The following is a 24,902-nucleotide window of genomic DNA, read 5'->3' on the forward strand; positions in this document are numbered from 1 at the left end:
TAAAAAAACACATCCGCCCAACCAATGCTTCTTGCGCGTAAATTTACAACCAATATCAAAGGATTACGCTGTAGCGAGCGATCCTTTACCAACCTTCTTGTCAAGCAAAAAAAATGACTCTCACCATTTTAAACCCCATTTAGAGCGCGAGAGATCGCAAAAGGGCTTCTAGCCGTAAGCTAATGGGGTAGAAAATCTTTTTTGAGCTAAAGGCTACAGGCCTTCGTCGTCGTCGTCGTAAGTTTTGGCAATCGTTTCAACGCCTCCACCCCTGGTACCTGTTTTCCTACCGCCGACGGGTTTCTTGCTCGACCAAGGGTTCGCCCGTAAAGACAACGGAGAGGGAAAGATTAATTGTACCGGAAGCCGGAGAGCAGCAGGGTTCGTGGGAACCCCTTTTTTTTTGGTTTTCTATCCATTCCGTTGTTTTATTTCTCTAATTTCTATTCCATGTTCGTGTAGATTGTGCGGGGGTCGAACAAAAAAGGGTTCCCATGATTTCTTCCATTCGACGCGCTGCTTTATTTGGGCTGCGTCAACAGGGAAGCGGAAGCGCGGGTCGCGTTATGGAATGGTGTGACGCAAGCGAGAAATCTCTTCTGCCGAAAGTTGGCGGCTACCACTACACTCTTGCTACCGGTGAGCTATGGTGGTGACCTTTTTTTCCCCCCCTTGTTATGTTGGTTGCCTTTGCTACGATGAGCTGGCGCCGGTAGGCTCTTGAGAATCGTTTTACGCCGTTTAGACAAATTGCTGGCTGCGCCAGCAAAGAGCGACGTACCGGCCGGCGGAGAAGGTGGAAATATGAATCGATTAGGTAAATCCATTATGCTGATATTCGCGTATTTTGAAGCACCACTAGAGCCAGACGCCGGAAGCCGTACCCGCGACGACGTCCTAACACCCGTCCACACATAAGGCGGCAAGGAGCGGAACGGAATGGAGATGGATTTGGATTTGTGACAGCAACTTGGGCGGGGCTCTGCTCCAAACGCGAACGCCGACTTTTTGAGATGGAAAAGATTTGCTCTTGATGCTCGTACCCATAGGATCTCCACTCCGCGGGGCTAAAGAGTTATTGAGCGGCTCAATACCCTACTGAATAGGTACGAATAACACGGCCAAAGGCAAATCATCCCTAAATCCCATCCCGACGGGAGGGCTATCGGTGCTAGTGAGCAGGCAAGGAAGCCCTATACCGATGCTTGGAAGAGAGATAGAGAGAGAGAGATCGCGAGAGCAAGCAAAGCAGTATCGTTGCATGAGTTATGCTCCGGCAAGTGGCCGATATGAGATGGGCGATGCGCTGGGATTTTGCTGTGGATCAAGGTTTGGGTTTGGTGCGTTACGGAGGCATAACAATATCCGCGCACAGTGGGCATGATAAAGAGGCCTCATCGTATTATCGTATTACTCGTTTTTCTGCGTCGCTTAGTCCCACTTTCAATGGTCGTCGCGAAGTTCGCGCAGTTGAAGGTTGATGTTGCTTGATCCCCTTCTAAAATCACGCACACTCCGAAATGTGCCAAAGTGTGCTTAAGCGTGGAGCGCGCCCCAAGTGAAAGCAAGGGAAAGTGTAATTGATTTTGATAAGAGAAAATATTTGTTGATACATTTTCCGAAACATGGACCGAGCGGGCTGTGCCCTGAGGGCGCTGTGAAGCGAAAGGATCGGGAATGTATTTCGCCGATTCGCGCGCGCTGTATGGATTCGATGGAGGGAAAGCATTTTTCCCGCGAATTTTGCCACGAAACCCGGCGCACTGCTAGAAAATTCAGAAGAGCGTAAAAAAAGGGAAAAAACGGGACAAAAAAACAACGTCGCACGCTGACTGTGAAGAGTCCTTCGTTTCGATGGATTATTGGAATCGTGCAAACATGACCTCAGCCGCTGTGAGCTGTGGGCGGGGCAAACGTTGGGAAAAGATAGGCCAGGAGAGACGTTTGATTTTCGCTCGAACAAACCTCTCACCTTCATCAAAATTTCGAGCTCAATAGCGCCACCGTTTACCCGCGCGGGAATAAATTCTTCGTACCGAAATTCCTAGCGCGAGAGCGATAGAGTTCGCGGGGGGTTTAACGGGCATTAGCATTTATTTTATTGGAAATAAATTCTCAGCGCCTTTGTGCTGTATTATTTGTTTGTGTTTGTCTGCGCACACGGAAGGCTCACAGTCGAACGGGAGGGCGTAGTTTGGGGTTCTATTTTGTGGAGCTTCGAATTCAGCGGAAATCTGCGATTCGAATAAAAACCGAAGGAAGTAGTGCTCGCGGAAAGCGTTTTTAGGGCAGCCACAGGGCCCATAAATGCCATTAGTCTTTTCGTCTGTTTCGGTGACAAGATGTATGTTTTCAAGCATCGTTTTTAGCCACATTTTTTGCAATTGAACGTTCTTAAAAGAAAAGAAAACGGACTTGGTACGCACCACAGATCACCGGAGCATCGATATTGAAGGTTTCTAGCGGTTTTATCATTGAACCTCATAAAATTCATTCATCATCAACTGGGGAAATCACACCCACACTGCCAAGCTTCACCCGTTCATAACAATGCACCGTACACGCGAAGGGGCTGCAAGGTTGTTTAAAAGAGCTGTGTAATCAAAATGGTTCGAAAAAATGGCCTATTTCGGTTAATTATTTTCATTCTCAAGCAATGGATCCCCAGCAATAAAAATCGCAATGTGCGCGCACGGCAGGGGTACAGCGGCTGAACCTATTAAACTGCTGCTGAAGTGAGTAAAAATGTCCGTAAAGCAGTTGTTGTAATCCTATTCATTTGCTGCAAAGAAACTGCCGGAACAGTGATTAATTCCGGATGCTGAATAGTGTTTGGTGCTATTTTAGTGACCCTACATCAACTCTTACACCCTCCCGAAAGGGGTACTTGGTGCGTTTTTTATTGACCATAAGAGTGACCGGAAATCTTGCGTTGGGTTAATTTGATTAATTACCTTAGCGTACTAAAACATTGCTTAATCAAACCGACTGGGCTGGTTCAGTTTTTACGGCTTTTGATTCTGTTTGGCTGCTACATCGTGTGCTCAATTCTGGGTTACTCCGTCTTTTGTATGTGTGTGTGTGCGTATTGCAAACTACATTTCATTGAAGTTATCCCTTGGGACGCTTTACTGTATTTTACTGTGAGTTCGTAACATTTATACGATTAATTAATTGTAAAAAAAAATGATGACGCCACGTAGCATGAGTTGATTTAATTAATGGTTCTTCCGTTACAAGTCGGCTCGTTTGTATCAAACACACTTCACAGTAATCAAGACATGCTACGGAGCTGAGGGATTATTTTAAAGCATATTTCATGTTATTAAAGTGATGTGTTGCACTTCTACTCTGTGCCAAAAGCACAACTATGGAAAACAAATCATTATCTGCCACATGGTGTTACCTTGTTGCTGCCCCTTCTTTTTGTTTTTGCAGCGCAATGTTGCGTAATGGAGTCATCGTTAGCAAAACCACGCTCATCGATTTAACCATTAGCGAAAGGGGCTTTTGTTCGACGGGTTCTCCATACCAGCATACCACCAAGCCAGGATTGTAAAGGCAGGCAATGCATTTAGCAAAGTACGTACACTGCCGCACCTCCAGACCGAGCCGGGAGATATCTGTCTTCTTCAGCCTGCAAGTTTGCTTACCGTGACTAACGATTTACGGTTCATTTCCCAAACGGATTTTAGCATCCTTCAATCTACCATGGTTTGCCACCGATGCGGATGTGCATTTACTACACCACCAGTGCTGCAACCGAATAAAAGCAACATCTCTCGTACGTGTGTAGTGTAGGCCAGTGTTCTCCAACCTTTTAAGGATCGCGGACCACTTGGCTTTGAAAATACGTTTGCCACGGCCCACATCCATTGAGGACATAACTACTTAGTTTAAAGTTTTTGATCAAAACTGCTATACGATATGTAAGGTAATTTGTCAATTGTTGCACTCTTACGGGAACAGACAACGTATTTCACATGTTTGAGAAAGATAAAATTACAATAATCTTGTTGTGTGTGTCATGATTATTATTGACATGATTATTGTTTAAAAATAGTATGTATATTTTATTTTAGGCACAAAAATTATAAATATTGGGAAGAAATACTGTTAAATCTGTTCAAAATTTCAATTATTGCGCCATTACAAAAACTCAAAATTTTATTATTGCACTATTCACTATTTCAATCATTGAACACTTTCCAACACACTGAAATAGGCAAAAAAGAGCCCTGAAATGGATGTAGTTCTATCGAATAGTGTTTAGGGCAAAACGAATCGCTGGTACATTACACGTTTGTCCAAAGTCTGTATAATACAGAGGTCGAGTCGTCCAGAACATTTGATCAAAAAGCAAAAAGCTTGATTTTTTTGACAGCTGGATGAAAAAGCTTCTATAGTTTCATCGCAGCATGCATTGTGGTTTTAGTTGTTGTGTATGCAGTGATTGGAAAGCATTTTCGGTCATTTTAACATCGTTTGTTTGTAATATTGTACTTAAAAAAGTTGATGAATATCAAGAAAAGATATAATTATAGTGAAATTATCATTTACAACAAGATCAGTGCCCGAAATTACGACGAAATCATGTGCAGCTCAAGAGGGACAAGAGACCAGATTTCATATTGTGGTCATTTTTAAGCTATGAATTACTTAAAAAACTACTTGATGCCACTGACATGAGAAAGAAATGTATAGTTAAACTAAGTTTTGAGCACAAAATGCACAATTAGCCCTGAAAAGTGTTTGGTTGTTTAGAATCGTTTGTGAGCGCTTTTTCATCTAACTGTCAAAAATAAGCTTTCAAAATGGTGGACCAAAATCGAGCTATGCATCGACCTCTGTATTATATGGACTTTGCGTTTGTCCTTGGTTTAAGCCGGAATCCCGCCAAATAAGTAGCAAACTTGCCCCTGCCACCGCACGTCAATTGTACACAAAATACTGTCAAAATAATAGCACGGTGAAAAAATGAGGCTTTGGCCTGTGCAATAAATAGGATCGAAGTACTTCGTTGTTTCAATTATTAAACAGTGGATTAAAATAAGTGTTTTCTACAAAAAGTTCACATTTTTGATACCGAATCGTGTGAATGAACTATATTTGTTTGATTTAAATCGAAATATACAGTTTAAGTGGTTCATAGAGCGAAATAAACATTATTTATTCAAGCACAATTCTTAGCGGTTTGGCTAAGAAATCTATTCGTTTTGGTCGAAATCAGTCGAAATATTTTCATTTGTGCTTAAAAAAGCGAAAAAGTGCTCGTTTAAAAAAATAAATAAGTAGAATATGCGGCAGAAATGCTCAATATTAAAGGAAAAATGCTGGATTTCACCAATATTTGTAATAAATATGTTGTAAATATTTGGAAAAACAACAATTTATACGCAGTATGCAATAATTGGATAGTGTGCAACAATTGGCAAAATACGCTATAGTAATAAGCTTTTCTTTTTCAAAAATAAATTCTTTCGTGGACTACGTATGTTGACGCCACAGACCTCAAATGGTCCGCGGACCACAGGTTGGAGACCACTGGTGTAGGTCGATGGTTCGTTCGAGAATATGCGATAAGTTTGGTTTCAGTCGGAAGTATACTAAAACAGTACAATTGTGCGAGACGGATGTCTTGTTAGTTTTTCGAAACAATGTACATTATTAATATGTGTACCGATGTTGTTCATTACCCTTCAGGAAGGGATTAAAACGGTCGCCCTTTGGCCCACCAAAACGGGTTGGCTTTGAGGAATGGTGGTTGGAAAGCGTAAGCAGGCTTTGAGCCATTGGTGGTAAGATTCTTTCGCTTCTCTGCTACGAGGAATGCGGTTTGGTGTGCGAGCTGCGAGGAGGACATTGATAATATCAATCGGCATAAACTGTTGCCTTGAGGGTTGCATTGCTTAAGTCTAATGTAGTGTGATTGACAAGACAATAGCTTGCAATGTTGCATCCACTGCACTTGCTGTCTCTTCTTCGTTGTAAAGTGTTGTACTGTAAACTACTGAAGAGGAAGCATTGGCAGCTTTGTAGTTGTTTCCAAGAACATGACCGTGGTAATTAAAAATTGCCATTGAAATTGAGAAAATGTTCATTTGCACGGCTTTGTTGGCGGTATGGCTTTACATCTGGGGTACTGGTTTTATTGGATTGAAAAGTGAATGGTTTATCTGTTCCTAGAAATCATGTAATAACATTATCTCCCATTGGGAATTCCAGTTAATGGTTCGAGGGTAGAAGTATTATATGCATACCCATCATATTCTGCAAGAATGTTACGATTCGATCAATTAATTAGCGAAAATTGTTTATACAGCAGCAACTGTTGTGGGGTGGCCATTGTTCTCAAGGATAGTTCCATCATCAAAGCGTAATCATTTTAAAGATTGATTGCTGTAACTAGAACAGTGTGAGAGGCTTTAATATGGTTCGTTTGGTTGTGGATCCGATACAGTTTTGGTTAAGAATTCCATAACTCCTAACAGTTTGTTTTTTTTTTATCTTTGTTATTTCTATATGCTACCATGCGCCTCCATCTCACCGAATAGTTCATGCTGTGAGTGGTCTGAGGTACAAATGCATTTTGTCAATATAATTCAACGGTTGATAAGACAGTGTTTTATTTATCTGAGTAGAATATTTCTGACACAGCTGATTGTTTTCTTATTAAATCCTTTTTTATAGGATAATAGCTGATTTACCCGGTTCCACACGGGATAAAATTAATGTCTCGTTTTAATAAAAAATAGAAGAATTTGCAATCCAAGAAGTACTAGTGTAGTAGTAGTGTTGATTACTATGATTACAATGATTACTATGCTGTTATCCCAAAGCTTCGATTCATCTTATCGTAATAACAGTATGTAATAAAGATCTGCTATGACAATCATCCGCTTGGGTACCACAGAATTTTTGGTTTACCACGGAGTTTATTGGACCCATATACCATATATCATATACAGGCACTCCATCATATTAATGCGGACTGGAGGGCAATCGCGTATCTCTAATCTTAGCGTATGTCGAATTTCAATGTTTTCGGTCAAGTTATAGCTAAATTTCATATCATTCTGTTTGAAGGGGTAGGTTTTAGCCATTAAATTAGTTATTTGATCTGATTTCAACTAAAAAATTAAAATTTTATACCATTTAAAATGGTTTTTAAAATTTGACGTAAAGAGAATTTATTTTGAGTTTGACATTTGATGTGTGAAATTAGTATAAGAACTGTCAAATCAAGAAAATCGCGTATAGCGAAATTGCGTATATCGTGTATGGCGTACATCGAGGAATACCTGTACCTTTTGAAATGGTTTTTAAAATTCGACCAAAGGGAAGTTATTTTGCATTTGACATTCGATCTGTCAAATTTGTACAAATTGCTGAAAAAACTGCCAAATTTAGAACATAATGTATACCAAAATCACGTATTTCGAATATGTCGTATATCGGGGAATATCTGTACCCATATACCAGCGCTAAAAAGCTATCGCAATTGCGAGGCCTCGTGCGAGCTCGCAAGCTGCTCGAAATTGCTTGCGGGGTTTTAACACCAGTGTCAAATGCACTTAACACCGAGTGTCAAAGCGCTGTATACAACAACAACAATACTGCTCTTGGTATGGGATTAGAAAATTCCTAATAAATTAAGTTTAGTGTAACTTCTGAAATGATGTGAGTCTTAAAACCTATTCTCATACCATCATAAGGTGTGTGCAAAGTTTCGTTGAAAATGATCCAGCCGTTTCGGAGGTTGCTCGCAACAAACACCGTGACACGAGATTTTTATATATATAGAAAGATAGAAGAAGATTAAAAATGTATGAGCGACCATGCGCCTCCACCATGTACAAAGAAAGATATTCGGCCTCAGCACAATTTTTCGATCGAAAAAATTCGATCGATCCGGCTGTCATTTTGGTGTCATTTGACACTCATTTCATCGTCAAGGTGTTCATTTTATTGGTCTTTTTGAAAACTGGCATACCATGACACTCACGAGCAAAACGAACTATGCTACAAAAATTCGATCGTTCCGCTTTGTATGGGGATAAATCCGCGACGCATTGAGCTGCGGAAATTATCGAATATCAATCAAAAAATGCCACAAATCAAGGTTGATGTTTTTGAAAAACGTTATGTAAAAGCAAGTTGGTAAATGTTTTGGTTCTTTTTCAATATTTTGGGTGATTAAAATTTTTTTATTAATTATTTTAAAAAATTGTTAACCTCGGTGGCCAAGTTCATGAAGGGGTATAAAAGAAATAGTTATACTGTCAGTTTTACGTGAGCGCCTATCGAATTTTTTCGATCGAAAAATTGTGCTGAGGCCGATTGTGCAAAAGCGTAAAAAATTGTGATTAAAAACCAATCGTTTCTTGTAATATTTTCTTATATGGTTAACTTCGTGTGTTGGAACTAGAAAGTTAATAAATTTAATTTGATCTTGTTTTCCCACAACAACGAGCGATGCAGTAAAATTTACTAAGTTTTACCGTGAAATTGCCAACTGATGTTGATTGAGGTATGATTTGTCTGAATGTGGGAATGTGTGTTATTTATGGTTATGGTCGTTCGTGTAATAACCGCAGCGCGATTGATGATACCCGCCCGAATGAAAATGCATATGAATATGTAATTTACTTTTCGCTCCAGATTCGGTCGACCAAAGGAGAAAGTAAAGCAAAAGAAGAGAAAAATAAACCAACCACATGTTCGAAATGTTTGACACGGGAAGTAAAATTCAATCCCAATCGGAAGCGAGCTAATGGGGGAAAAATTGGGCAAAAATTCTCATTACCTTCACCAGAACCCCGTACAACACCCCTCGCTGTGTACCATGTGTGTAAACTTATGCATGCGTATATATAGCCCCGTATTACCATTATCGTATCATGATCATCAACATTATCATCCTGCCGTGACCGAATTCACTTTTCGCGGTAAGAATTCAAATATCGCAATGTTGATTCCGTTTGCCTTGCGCCTGTATGCGTGCGTGTGTATGTGTGTTCGTTTCACTCCCCAAAAGCATGCCCACTGTAAGCGTGTATGCAGGAACTGAGAGAAGGCCAAGAATTAGCTCAAAGGTACGAGGGGTGTGTTGGGGGTTGGGTTGGTTGGTAAGGGCTGAATTTTTCACGCTGATAAAAATCATTTTTGCACGACGGACACGGATTTTCTTCTACTCGGCTGTGTGTGTGCGTGTTCGAGGGCGGTTGCCCATGTGTGTTCCGCTCGGTAAAACGCACGGAAATTTAAATTCAATTTTCAATCTAATCTAAACGGTACCGTTGCGAGAAAGGAAAACTCAACGAAATAAAACTCACCTTCAACCGCCGCCAACTGTCCAGAACGGCACGAGGAAGCTCGCGGATCAAGCGAAGGCGAATGATTTTCCATTTCCATTCGCTTTTCCACACACACACACATGCGAACATGCACGGTGCGTGGTTGGGGCGTTTTTTTCTCCCTCCGATGCTGCCACTCCAACTTGGCAAAAATTTAAATTCATTCGATTCGCATATTTGGATTTTTTCGAAATATTTCACGCTCGCTGGTGAAACGCGCGCGCTTGCCTTGCCGTTCGTGTTAGCATTTTTGCTTCCGGTTCCGTGGACTCGGCAAGCTCGCATCGTTTGCTGCCAGTGGTGGCTGGTAGGCAACGAACCGTTTGCCATGGCGTTGGGCAGGATTTCGGTAGTTGGATTTGAATTTTTTGGCCGATTATGATTCAGGCGAACCGGGTCGGTTGTGTAGTGGGTCGGATTCGGGATCGGTTACATATTTTACAACCTCAAACATTATTTATGGACGGTGTTCCGCTTGCTGCGTACGCTTTTTACGCTGGGAGGGGGCGGGTGGTCTGTGTTCCGGGTTGTTGCTGGTGAGATGATTTTTTTATCGTTTATTAATCTAGGCTGATGTTTTTTTTTCATTCGCGCTTGCATGAGTGTGGATTGTGAATAGAAATGCTATTTTCTTACATTGTTAGTTTGGAAAATGTAACATTCTCGGTACTGATGGTGTTTGCGTTTCACGTTAGAATACTGTTTTTTTTTTGCATTTGTTGAAGCTCAAGTTTGAAGCTTTTCAAGCAAAGAGCTTTACCAGAGCACAAAATTTCGAATGATATTGCACCGTTCTGTAAATTATTCATTGGAATGATAATGCTATGAAAGACAACTTTTTCTGAACTGAATACTCTTGCTAATTCATGTGGCTAACATAAAACGAAAAAGAAAGAAGTCTTGGAGATGAAAGTACAGAATTACTCCCCTTGGAGAAATTCCAAGTTGTCACGATACCAAGAGGGTGATGTGTTGCTTCCCGTTGCAGTTATCATATACCACGCGCGCGCAACAGAAACGCATTCATTATCTAACTCTCACTGTTTACAGTGCTAAACCAATAAGGCTAAATTTATGTCCTATTTTGAATAATCTTTGGAATTTTAAAGGTCGGTCCGTGCACCGTCCGAAACATCTCCGTGCAGGAAGCGCTCCCGGTGCGCTGGAAGTGGCTGAACGAGACACTCTGCAGGCCGCTTGAACCAGCCGGAACCGGGCAACCCAAAGCCACCCAGAGTACAGTCACGAAAGCGTAATTCAATTTTAATGAAAAAGTATGAACCAAAATCCTTACACTACCACCGCACACCGATACCGTTGTGCTGCCGCCGTTGCCGTTGCGTTGTGCACCCATGATGACGACGGAAGGATGATGAATTTTGAAAATGGATAATAAAAGAGTAGGAGAATAAAAAAAAAAACACACCCAACAGAATAGCACTAGCTGGCAAAAAAGATACGCTTTGTAACGTCTTGTTGCGTGAGAAGTGGGATAAAAATGCACGTAGTGCAATAAATAAATTTTACAACAATTCAGTAGATGAAAAATTAGCCCTCTTCTTACTCAGGCAGCTAAAGCTGGTCTGTGTGTACGTGTTCGTCGCGAAAGCGTTGCTCTCTTAATGCTTACAGCGTGGTGGAGAGAATAAGTTAAGAAAATTCGTGCAAAAAAGCAGCTTACCTTGATGGTTCCGTGAAACGCGGAAAGTCTTTTCCAAATGCGAGCAAAATAGCTCGTGGACGAATGGGGTGAAGTTTCTTTCGGTGGGTAGCGTTAGCCACCTAGCTTTTAAATCGGATTTAGCACACACACACACAAACACACACACTATCACAGTAGTCATGGTGCAAAATAAACTGGCGAGCGTGAGCGTTTGCCGTTTAGTTCCCAGCACCCCCAAACCACTCTTCCTAGATGGGATGACTAAATGGACGAAAATGGCTCGATCTCCCCACATACACTTTCCCAGCTCCAGTTTTTTCGACCAAGTGGCTGAGAAAAGTTTTGTTATTAACTTTCGTTCCATCTCGAGACGTATCCATCTTGTGGGCCGCTTTGGTCACCTTCTGGGCGTGCTGGCTCTTAGATCGGGTAATCGGTTCTGGAGTCTTTGCGGCAAGTTTTCGAATAAGTTATTCCGAAATCCTGCCCAACTGCCTCCTTTTGCCCCGTTGTAAGCGTTGGGCAATTTTGAGGAAAGAATCATTAAGTGTGGACACCTTGCTGTTGTATGCGGCTGGAACCGTCATCTTGCTGACCGCATCGGCCATGGCAAGGGTTGCCGCGTTTGTCGCTGTATAGGTTGTGGCGGAAGGGCTTAGCACCGGACCCGATTCATTAAACATAAACAGAAAATTGTTTATAAGCCAAAACCAAATCACCATAATTTATCGAAGACTAGAGAAAATGGTTCTTCTTGTTTTTTTTTTGTTGAAGGAAAGGAAATCCATGGTGTGTGGGATTCGATACTAGTGTGTGCTGCCCACTACTACCACATGCCCATGCAGAATCTCAAAGTTTATGGATTTACTAAATAAACAGCACCAACTTTTGAGATAATTTATTGAGGCAATTTGGAATTGCCCGGCTGCCAGCAGGCCACCCTAGACTAAACTTTCCCAATAATGTGGACCCTTCTCAAAGCTGGGTGTGCTCCATCTCCCCCCATCGATGGGTCAATGCGTGGCCCGGGGGGAAAGGAATCGGAGTTGAACTGGTTAGCTGACTGGTTCGACAAGAAAAAAAGGCATTGCAAGCAACCGCAACTGTTGTTTTGCGCTCCCGCTTGATAAACGAAAAAAGAGCATTTCCGGTTGATCGGGTAGATCTTAGGCGCGGCCTGCCGGAATGTGTGCGGTTCGGTTTCGTGGTCGGTTGGGCCGAAAAGTTCGATCCTGTCCTGGCTGAGAGAATGGGCGGAGGTCTCTGTCGAACGCATTCGCTTCGCACCCGGCACTGGGCTATTTACGCCTCTTCCCAAAACACACAAATCTATTTATGGTCGGGCGCAGCTGTGCGCGTCCCCGGGAAATCAATGAATGGGTCTTTTGTCTTACTTCTAGATTGGTCCACTAAAGCACTCTCGGCAGAGCAAACAAAAAGTTGCCGGCACGAAACACGCAGGAGCGCAGGAGTGGTGCATAGGGAAGCTTATAGGAGAAAGCTAGAACTCAATCTGGATGCTGGGCCGGTTTAACCTTCTTGAAATTAATGAAAAAGAGAGATAGAGAACGAATAAGAACAATTTATTGTGTGTGTATGGGGGTCCTCATAGCCAAACACTCCTGCACGGTTTGCTTTGTAACTTCAAGCTCGAGGTTTTTGTTTTGTCTCCTCCCATTTCGGAGTGTAAATGTCAGCAAGAAGCAAGTGACAACAGCAGCAGCAGCCGCACTGTGACCATCATCGTTTTTCCATCAAAAACGATCACAAAGTTGAAATGAGATTTGTCTCCGTTTCGTTCCGTTTCGCCGCGTGTGGCTTTTTTGTGTTATTGTTACCTTGTACGAATTTGACTACCGCAATGGTTCGTTTGGAAGAGTTACGAATCCAATCCCGCTGGATGAAGCATGCAATTTAGTTGGATGTCACAGCCCAGAAGTACATCGAACTCGGAAAACTGGCTGTTGCCAGCGTGGACAGTGGTGGATCATGGGTATAACACAAAAAAAAATGTTACGTTTCGAGACTGCCGCTGTGTGGTGCATAGCTTGATGTCCATTTTTTCCCACACACGTCTGAGAGTTTCCTGATGAGGTTACTGGTGTTTCTCTGGCATGGCTACGAAAAAACGGCAAGCTGTTCTGAGTAGATACCGACTGGTTGCAGGATTTTGTGGAAAATTGACCACCGCGAAAAGACGACAGCGCAGCGGACGACGGTTAGGGCTCATTTCATCTCGATACACAAAATTGAAAACTAGTTCGTTTTGTTGATACAAATGGTTAGTGGAATGCTTATGAAACAGCTGCTACTGATGCTGGTGAGGGTTTTTTTTTCTTTTTTCTTTGATAAACTTTTACGGTAGGTAGTGACATCTTACCTTCAATGATGGAAGGACTGGAACTGTTGCTGAGTGCTAAAGCTTCCATTGTTGTTGCAGTGCAATTTAAACGTCAAAGTGAACATTATTGCGACTCCTCAAGGGACACTGATTATTGGTGTGACTGATGGGTACTACTAACACTGTGTTATAATGTCCCGTCGGACGCAGTCGAGCACTGACTTTTACCATGGCACATCTGAACATCTCTGAATGTAACTGTACAGAGTTACAGCATTGGAGGGGGAAAAAACGGGAATGAAGATGATATGCCTTTGCCCAAGCTGGACAAGCTGGAAGAGTGCAAAACTTCACCCAATTTGTTCAACCACACCGAGTTGCCTACGTTTCACGCTTACGGCCCCAATATCTTGCGGTATTGAAAATTCCATCTGCACAGGCAGCATCAGAAAGAAAGAAAAGGAACAAAACTGGAGCTCCGAAAAGCAACGATTCCAGTTGCGCGCTCGAGCATGAGGGGGGGGGGGGGGGGCAGAATTGGTAACATCATTTTCTTGTTCGTTTCGCTGTTCAAGTCACCGCGTCTACCAGCCGGCAATGGCACTCCTTCCGCCCCTGTCTGTGAATGGATGCGCGCGTGGGAACTACTGCCGAAGGAAAAGTTGTTTTTCTTTGAACAATTCTCAATTACATTGGCCACCACATTTCACCCGTTGTGAGCGCACCTTTCGGTGCACAGGACAGGGGTGAGCGGTAAACGCAACGCAGGCATTACATGACCCGTTCGAAAGAAAAGTTGGTCCACCTTTTTATAGCAGTGCAGGCCAGCAGTGCAAGGAGGAGGAGAAATGCGAACACCGACATAAAGCTGGCGAGTTCATTCCGGATGAGCTATAAAGTGATTGTCCCGATGGGAAGGCAGGACAGTGTTCCTTTTCTCCCCTCCCCCAGGGTGAGATGATGTCACCTGGTGGTTATGTCGCAGGCACGGAGCGACGAACGGACAAGTCTTGTAAGAAATGGGAACTTGCAAAAGGTTGGGTAAATGGTCTCACCGGGCTGCAATCTCGGTGTGTCTCAATGGATGCACTAAGTATGGGACTGATGACACGATAATATCACCGTGCCACAACCGTCGGTGTATACTCGCTGGAAGAGCTGCAGTTCGGGATCGCCACTCTTTGGAGCCGATGCATCTGCCGTAAGGTCACGGGGAAAGTGGCATCGGTTCGGTGTCAGGATTTATCTACATTTTATCAGTTAGCAGTTTTAAAAGTAGATTTTCCATTCCGTACGATCCATCGCGCACCGGTGCTCCGTGTGAGCGTGTCGGCTCTGTGTTACCGTGAACATAGTGGTTTCGGCACAGACTGCTGGTTGGAAGGAGTGTTGTAATGTTGGCAACACAGGCCCGGAAGCGACTGAGAGATGAAGTTTAGCGAAATGAACTAACTTTTGGCCCCCTCGAACGGTTAGATTTGAAATCGTTTGCAAGAGGGTGGGCATTGAGTGTGTTGGAGGCGTTTTTTTTTATCCAGTTCCGGTTCATCTCCGGGAGCAGAAATCGAAACCTCATCGGCGGGTGGTACTGTGGAAGAATTACTAGAATTGCCACCCAGTTTTATTTTGGTTTGGGGAGAAGGATAAATGCTTGCATTTTGGAGGTTGGCTTTTCTTATTCGATTCAGGTTGATAAAATCAGTTGACGGTGGTATACCTCTTGCTCCGCACACACACACATACACACAACGGGTTCTGGTCATCCTGGATCCTGTACTTGGCAACGATCGGTTTCTCCACACATGTACCACGCGTGTCAGGTGTATGGCATCGGTGCGACGAGGCTGTCAACATAGAAATTCAATTTCGCCCGGAACACACACACGTATCCATTGGTCATGGTTACAATAGCTACGGTTTCCGGAGAATTGGAAACATGGCTCTTTTTGTTTGTAACAAGGACGGTTGGTGTAGAAAAGAGATGTGGTAGGTAGGGAACGATAGAGGCCAGGGTAATTCAAGTGATTGGTAATCGTTCGAGTCGTGCATGTCGGGCTTTTTTCGTCTGGGTCCGGCAATGAAACGGAACAACTTTTCAGTTTTTTTTGTTTCGAAGCGAATTTTCATTTCATTGAGTGTGCGAATCGTTGCAGCAGTTGGGTGAGTTGATGCGATTTTTCTGGCAAAGCGAGTGAGGATCGTTTGATGAAATGAATTGATGATTTTTTAAGCCCTTTTTAATTTCCATTAAGTTTTATCAATTTTTTCCCATTGATGTACTGAATTAAAATATTATATCTCGACTATTTGCATGAATGATCAACATGCAGTAATTACAATCTCACTGGAAATAATCGTAGTTTCAGTAAAGTAAAATTTATGACATTTTTAATTACTTTGTGCAATGTGGGTTGCATACATTTTGGCGATTTGGCAACATGATTATGAAACTTTATGGTAACTTTATAGCAAATCATAAAAGCAGAGTTTTATTCATTTGAAACAATTTCCAAATTACTAAATAAATTCAACCGCCGAAAGATAGTTTGTTTTAACGTTCTCTCGTGAGCTGAATCATTGAGTTGAACTGTTTCGTTAGCAGCAACTTGGGATGTTTTAATGGTTTTCGCACAATTTGTCGAGTATCTGTCACCAGCATGATCCACATGCTTCGTACGCCAACTATCTCCCGCTTAGTTGCTGCCTCCTGCGTCACAACTTTATCGTACGGTAGCACTTGTAGCTTGCTAGACGATGAATCAAATCATCATTTTGTGCGGTCGCAGGTGTTTTATAGATAGAAATAACAAACCGAACCCGATTCGGCGCCCCCACCTAACTACATCCATCCAACATCCAGCCGCAGCAACTGGGAGCGTGAAAAGCAAATAGTTTAAGTCTTCTCTACGCCCGCCCATCATTCCTTCTCCCGTTGCTTTGTAAGACACCCATTTTCGCACGCTGCACCCCTAATGCTTGTTAGAAGCACAGCATCTTCTTCGCAGACTTTGAGACGGAAACTAGTGTTGCGTTGTCGGGATCGGGATCGGGTGCAGCCGTCGTGCGTCTTCTGTCTGCGGAATGATCCATGCCGCGTACGAAAAATGTTATCCGCTCGTCGTTTTTCATAACTTAGTCAGCGGTTTTTCGGGCCGGGCGCTCAAGGTGGGAGGGAATCGTTTCCCACATGAGCAGTTCCCGGGCGGAACCACCAACCGTCGCAACGACGCGGGAGCGCACGCCCGGCATGGCGAAGTGAAACGTGCAATTCTCAGTTCATTACGTGCTCGCTTCATCGAATTTCCAACCCGAAACGAACCGAAACGAAGCTGCTAGGGACCTCATCGTGATGAGGTGTCGGCGGAAAGGGTACGGAGCGAGATGCGGTGGTTGGGGGCAGTTTCACTTGAAGTTTTAATTATGAGAAATAAGTTTCAGCACGTAATTCAATCCTGAAGTGAAATTGTTTAGCAGAAAGTTTGATCAAATTACGAAGCTAGTTGAAAATCTCGCTTGGCTTGCGGTCGTTGGGAAACACGCCAAACAAAACAAAAAATGCCATCCTTCAGTGCGCAGTGCTTTTCTCATTCTCACTCAGCACACATGCACACACACAACTACATACATCTCGCTCTTTGCTTAGCTCATCGGTGCGCTGTAACACGTTATTGCACACTGTTTATAGCAATCAGAGTTGTTAGTGTGCTTCGTTGCGTGTAGTACATCTCCCGGTGAATGAGATTGTGGTACGGGCAAAAGGGAAACATTTTGGTACCCCTGCAGGGAGAAAAGCTGCTAGTATTTACCTTTTCCTTTCTCCCAGCAGCAACACCGTGTGCTTCTTCTACGCGAAGCCAGCGGGGAAGGAAACGGTGGTACTTTTAATTAGTTTTATAAAATCAAACATTTAACCCGCTCGCTGCTCCTCGCTGCGGAGAAAGCGTTGCGAGATCCGTTCGAATGTCAAATTTAAAGATGCCGTTGTGAGCTGTTCCCTTGTTTGTCGAATTTTCTATCGTCCACTTTACCTTACCTTACCCACCTTACCTTGGTGTTAGAAGTATTTCAGACGTTCGGTAATAAGCTTACTGGTGCGAGCAGATGGCAAGGCAGTTTTATGCAGTTGTAGCATACTTTTACCAATGTCTGATGAAGAAGTCGTTGCGTTTGAGAAAACAAAACAAACTTTTTCAATTCTTGCATTCAATCAAAACGGCTGACCCGTCCTGAAACAAAGCACACCGGTATAGAAATAGAAAAAGGACCCATTTTCGCTTAAACGTTACTGATTACCGATCGTGTCCAAGCGGTTGGAAAGATTCTTTCGGATGCGTACAAGCCTACCCAGCATCAGGCTTTGCTGCTGGTCTCCATTGCCAAAAAAAGGAAGAGAAAAAGGGTCCTCTAAGGGTCCTTCTGATGGAAGCTCAACAAATAAACGCAAAATATTCCCCCGATTCTCATCGCCGTGCCCGCATTAGGGTTACTGCATCACGGTGGTCCTTCTGGTCTCTCTCCGAAGGGTTCTTTAATAAGCCGGCCACCATCAACCGTGCCACTCACTGTGTGTGTTTGTCTCTGTGTTTGTGTGGATTCAAAGTGATAGGAAAAGTTTTCCCTCACCCCACGGCCGCAAACCATTCCACTACTTTTAGGAGCGCTACCCCTAGTGGTAGTTTCGCTCTGCCGGCGCCGGATGCCTACTTCAGCAAAAGGGAAAATTAATTCATGATCATGTTCCGGCGCGTGTTTACTTACTAGCTTACTATACAATCCCCGCCCCTTAAAAGTGCTCCTTGGGGAGGTCTTGCGCAATCGTGCGTCGGAGTGTGGCTCCTTCGAAGCTGGGTGCTAGGATGTTCCACCGCGTGCGTGCATGATGATGTGCGGAAGATGATGCGTCATTGTCCGGGAATGGGGGAAGAATTTGATGGGATCCTGATTGTGGGGTGGTTGCTGCAGAGACCAGATTCTTTCTCCAATCATGTGTATATCTATGGGTTTTTTTGTGTATACTCTCTCCCCTGCAACTTCATTGGATATAGGGTACTGCACGCGCGTGCGATGTATGCTCTGCGTTTTATGGCAGTCATTCTCATCGTCGGGATGTGTCTGTTTTCGCATAAATCACAACTCAGGCCTCTCTGGTGTGGTGCGACAAAAGATGCTTGAAGAAAGGAATGGGCCGTCGTGTTGGTGTTTGTGGGCGTCTGGACCGCGTCGTTTCGTACATCAAACGAGATGAGGTGGAAATACTGTTGAGGCCCAGTACGCCTAGTAAAAGATGTACACCAAGGGAGCATACTGCTATTCCGGGCACAAGGAAAAGTGATGAAAAAAACAGTGACAAGTTGCAGACTTTAAGCTCGAAACTACTCGAGAAAGAGAGAAAGAGAGGATTCAAAACACGAGATAGAAGTTTTTAGTGCTTTCTAAAGAGGATACAAAAAAGGAATGTGTTTAAATAGAATGAGGCAGCACTCTTTTGCGTAGGAAGGCAAAAAAAAGGTAGACGACCTGCACTATGGACGCTAGCACTCGCACACACTCGCACACACACTTATTACCGAGCACGAGCAGCGTGGTGTCGAGTGTGCGCCATAATTATACTGCCTAGTCATGCGGGAGCACTTAATCTTGTCTCTTGACTATCGGGCAACGCAGGGTAATGGAGCAGCTGTCACTGTTACGGGTAGTTTTCATCCCCCTCGGTCCTGTGAACACTTTGGGGTTGGGAGATTCACGAGTGTATTAAAGCGTTGTGTGTGTGGATATGCTTTTCAACCCGGAGCTCTGGGATTGTGGTGCTAGTTCTGGGATTGATTTATGATGGAGTACTGATAGGAAGAATACAGCTAAGCTCGGGCGGGTTGTTTGGCTGAAGTTGTTGCTAATGGATTTTTATTCCATGTCAAGTGATTAATTTGAATTCTTTCGAGACTGGGTTGATAATTGTAGAAACGACCAAAACATGTACAGACGTAACTAGACATTCATCAAGGCTATGTGTTGAATAATATGTTACGATTTTGAACGAGAAATACGTATGCTTGTTTTTTTTTCTTAATGAGGTGATTCTTGTTTGGAACGTCATTATAAATGCGAAATGCTTAAGCATAGCAAAATTGTCCACATTATTTCTTGTTGGAATACACTGGTGATAGTTGAAAAGACTTTGAAATGAGAAATAAAAATGTCTGGTTACCATCATCATTGATTTCTCTTCTTATGGCAACAAACTTGGCTAACATTTAACCGAAAAATAAGTGTGTATTTTGAAAAAAAAAATCTTATTTAAAGGGAGCTTGACATTTGATGATTGTCATTTATGAAATGATTGAGAAGAGTAAGAAAATGCTGATTCCCATTGAATTACTTTTGTTTGATTGTTGTACGGACATTGTCATGTATTTGCTGCAGAATGGTTAAATATGGTTATTTATTCCGACAAGAATTCTATTGGAAACAACTTGTTGATGTATTGATACCAGTGTTGTTAATTGTCGACATTTTTTATAATATTCGCAGTAAGCGGCTGTCAAAATCATTTTTCGATCATGATATTCATGATTACCATGGCACGACTTTCCCAAAGCTACAATCTTTTGTGCAATAACAATCATGATTTTGTGATGACATGATTGCGAAAAAAGTAGAATGAATGTCATTTAACATTTTTCCTGCGCAGTCAGAACTGCTTAATCGTGCATTTAGCGATACTTAGCTATTAGACCACTTGATATTTTCACTCAGTCAACCTGAAAAATGGTGTTCACTTACTGGAGGATAGAAATTCACGCGAAAACACGAAAAAATACCCATTTTTGATGAAGTTCACTTGAACATGAAAAATCAAAAAGTCAAATGATTGTACCAAAAAATATCATCGTTTTAAATGATATTTTTTCCATGATTGTCGAATGAAAGCGTGAATCTAGAAAGCGATGCTTCAAAAAGTATCATTTTGTAAAATAGTATGTCGATGACTATCACCGTTCACAACACTGGGCCATTCTTAGAGTATTCAACGTATTCAGTATTCACGAAATTCACAAGACTTTTTGATAAAGCTTTGGGTATTTATCTCGACTAATTGAAGACTCCAAAAAGAATCAAAACAATGTTACGACCAGTTATTTATCGTAAGATACGATAAGTTGTCCTGTCTCCCACAATTTAGAGCAATATTTTTTACAGTCGTGTAGGATCTGATTTATAACAGTGTCATCTTTCGATAAAAAGCGGTACTGCATGCCAATGTAAGTACACTTCTCGTCACTTCTCAATGTAAGAAATGTATCATATTTCATTTTAGCATATAAAAAAAATAAAACGATTTGATGTAACAAATCGTTTATCAACAAATGTCAATATCCGAATAGGAGAAACACATCTGTCATTTCGGTATGAATAATATCACTAAGTCTATCAAAAGTATTAAAAAAATAAACAAACCAATTTTGTACAGCTCTCACAAAGCTCTTTACAAGCAAATGTATTGAGCTATTAATGATTTTGCTCTTTTACATTAATGCAAAACTTCTGTTGCCATATCTTACTAACGATGCTCAACAGCGCTGGTGCGATAATGATGAAAAAGTTTTACTAGAAAAACAAAAGGGGTGTTCATAGTGAATGCCTCTCTCTCTCTCTCTCCCGAAATAATTCTACAACAACGACTCGGTAAGTTACTATCGCCCCACCACCTATTATTACTCGCGTAGAACGCTCCCCGATCCCTGTTTTGGGGCCAAATAAACTCAAAATGCCAAAAGCAGCCCGCAATAAAAGGCCTTAACCCCCTCGCCACCGCATAGCGCGAGAGTGAGAGAGCAAGAGCGGTAGTGTCACAATAAAGTCAATTGAGCAGAGTTCCACCGAGAAAAGACCTCCCGTTGCAATGCAGCAATCCACTGTTCCGCTCCACCATTTTTCATCGTTTGGAAAACAATTTAGTATCGTTTCGCATAGTTTCGCATTGGAGTCTTCTTTTTTCCTTGTTGCTTTCCCTTACGCTGGAGTAGCGATCGTTTTGGTCGCCTTTTTTGTGTGCTTGTTGCCTTTCTCCCCCTCCCCTTTACGGCTAAGGATCCTTTTTCGTGCGAAATAACTGAAAAAATAGAACCCTCCCTGAGACGGAGCTGGCAACGACAGCAAATGGAAGGAAGAGTAACAGCGGTTAACCCACTGGGACACGCGTGAAAACCCGGAACATCCGGACCGTTCACCCGTGCGGTGTTGCCTTTAGCCGGCTAGGTGGATGTTTGCGTATGTGCGCAATCGGTTTTCGGTGTCGTTTTCATTTCGTTTGGTGGTTAAGTCCGGTTTTGGAAGGTTTTCTGCCGGCTCATGTCCTTTTTTCTGTTTCTTTTTCTCGTCGGTCCGGTTGTTGCTGTTGCTTTCACTGCTCGAGTCAACCTCTGTTATTATAGCGCGTGTGGTTATCCTTCCCTTGCTTGGATACCGAATATGGTAGTAGGAGTGTGTGTGTGAACCGATACTCCGGTACGGTTATTTGGACCCTCGACTTGGCTCGATCGTTTGCCATTCTTTCGGGGGGCGGCTGCTTCCGCTCTCTACGACCGTAGTTGATTGTGTTTTTGAGGGGCGCCGCTTGTCTCAATCGTTTATGTGCGTGCCTCTTGGTGTGTGTGTGTGTGTCGCTGCAAGAATCCGACCGGGAAAGAGGATGCCGGCACTTTGTTTGGAGAGAAAATATTGTGTCTACCGCAGAAACTCGAATGAATGTGTGGAGGACAAACGTGCCTCAAGCACACGAGCGAGCGAGAGTATTGGACGGTTGGAAAGTTTCCGGCGTCGAATTCTGCTGCTGCTGCTGCTGCTCACGAAACGGGCAGGGGTGTAGAACGCCCCAGACAGGAAAGCGGACAGGCATGATGGCTAATGTGGGATTTATATGCGAAGATAGTCGGGCCGAATGCGTGGCGGCAGAGGTGCGAGAAACGAGCGATATGAACGGAGATAAGAATGGGGCAGAAGCGACCGTTGAGCGCGCCCGGCCGGTGGTGGGCGAGTGTGAAGAATAAGTAATTTATCATCTGCTCTTGAGGTCACCCAGGAGCGCTTTGTGCTTGAGTGTGGCCGTGCCGGTAGGGCAACGGGGAAAATTCTCGAGTGCAATTTTTTATGCGATGTGACCAACCAAGAAAAGGAAACCGTTGCGAATCGAAAGCACAACGGCTCTTTCACTGCCCACTGCCACCCGACCCGGAAGGGATGATTTCAAAAGGTACCGTTGCGGGGGGGGGGGGGAGGGGGGGAGTTGGTTAAGGTTTTTGCGGTAGCCTGAAATTGACGAGGCGACCACAGGGTGGCTGTGACAACGCCGTTCCTGATGATGACGCAGTTGAAGACGATCGCTGGAAGGCCTTGTTGTCCCCGGCCAGTGTCCGTTTATCGTCCGCTCCAATCTTTCCGCTCAGCGTGTGTGTGTGTGTGTGTGTGGGAAGAGAAACAGAACAAAGCTTCCAAGATGACACCCTGTTTCTGGAGTGCTTCAGCTTGTGTGTGTGTGTTGTTTTTCACCAATGCGTACTGGGCCAGCTTCCAGCGCAGCAATTGCTGTCAGCATTTGTTATCGTATGTATGCGTTGCTGAAGATTCGTTTCCCTGTACGTACACTTCATCATATCCTGCAGCGGCAATACAGTGGTAGAGTTGGCCGTAATCACGTGGCGGGTGTTCGGTTTGGATCTGCCGTGTGTCGTCGTTTGAGTGGGAGACCGGCGGAGATAACACATTTACGGAATGAGGTTGTGATGTACTCTTTTTTTTGTTCGTGGTATCAATCGAAACGTGCAGTCTCATCGAGCGTGTGTGCGATTACGCATGATTGAATGTTGGATTTGATGGACCTTCTGTTTGGGAATGCGTTTAAAGTGTTATAGTCTTCAAATCACTATTGCAGAGGGTGATTTTACCTAATGTTCTTCCTTGTAGTAACATTGGAGTTTTTGTAGTTTAAGTGTGTAAAGCTTGAATGATGCGAAGTGTACGAACATCGACATGCAGTATTGCTTTTTAGCAAAAGATGGCGCTTTTACTAATGAGATTCCTTCAAGATGTATAGCTTGTACAGCTTGCAGTAGAATGAAGGCGTAGAGATAGAATAACTTAGATTCAATAACTTATTTTTTTTTAATTATCTTTGGAGATGATACAACTGGGATAAGGACAAGAATAACAAACGAATAATGAATTGTCTTACCAAATTTATTAATACAACAAGTGTATCCTTTTTGTCGTAAGAACGGCCTAGTTGGCCGTATCACTACATCATTACGGTTTACAGTCCCTGGTCGTTCTTACTGCATATACAAACGACACTTACTAACCGTTTGAAACGCCTTTAAAATGTTGCTTCCTTTGATTCTCGTTAGGAGGGCAATAACGCAAATGTATGTTTAGTGTATCAAATTTAAGAATGCTGAATGCTTCATAATTTAGTGTTCCAACTAAAATATTGCTTCAAGTTTGGTTTTAGAAAAACTCTGAACGCTCGCATTATTTACGTGCTGTTTAGATTTACTCAGTGTTGAACGACAATGGGGTAGGGAAATTAATAAACTGATTTGCTTCATTTTTCACGAATATGGAAAACTGTTTTAAGAACATAGCAGAAATTAGGTCGAAATATTTTCGGTCATCGCTAAAACGTACTTGAATCTACTTTAGCAGGTCTTTGACCTAAATGTAAATTTTATCCTTTTGTTTCTCTGGGGTACAAAAAGCTTAATCGACTTGTTCGGCTGTGATGTGTGACTGGTGCGATCTGACAGATTTTGGTGACAAAGGGTCGAAATGTTGCTGACACTTCTCAGCTGCCAGTTCTAGAAAAAGTGGTAAAACCAGCACAAACGTGCCTCTTCGTTTGTGAGTGTTTATTTTTGGAATATTATTTATTCTGGGAAACGTTTCACATCTTCATCAATGTACTACGTTAATAAGAAAAACAAAAACCAAGTCAAATTTTTTAACAAAAAATTGAACACGTTAAGACCTTAAAACGGAACAGACAACCCGTGACAGTACCGGCCTGGTCTGGTGACTTATTTATTAAAATTATATTACTCCACGCTTCTCCCGTTATGCATATTTTAATTTTAATGCAATCCAACACCTCATGCACATTTGTTTTTCCTTTTAATAAAATTGTTCTACCGTAGCGTGGCATCACGAGCGCCTAATAGAATTTACATACACATTCCCTCGGTTTGGGAAAATTGGATTAAACCGTACCCGGTGAATCGGTGGTGTTGATTGCCTGCGGCATGACAATTCCATCACACCGCGCGAGACATGCCGCCGATCATGCGGGTCGTGCTGGACTCAGGTCCGGCTCATTATAAGTAATTGGCTCACTTAACATTACCCTCCGACCAAGCTGTTTCGATAGATAATCCGTACCCAATTACATCGATTTTAATACTTTCAAATGGACAGCGGCAGCAGCAGTGGAAGCGTGTCTGTCCATCACTGCTAATTGCTGGCTATTGTGCTCTGGAATCTGGATGGCATTTTT

This window comes from Anopheles merus, chromosome 3R (assembly GCF_017562075.2).
Source record: "Anopheles merus strain MAF chromosome 3R, AmerM5.1, whole genome shotgun sequence".
Lineage (NCBI taxonomy): Eukaryota > Metazoa > Arthropoda > Insecta > Diptera > Culicidae > Anopheles > Anopheles merus.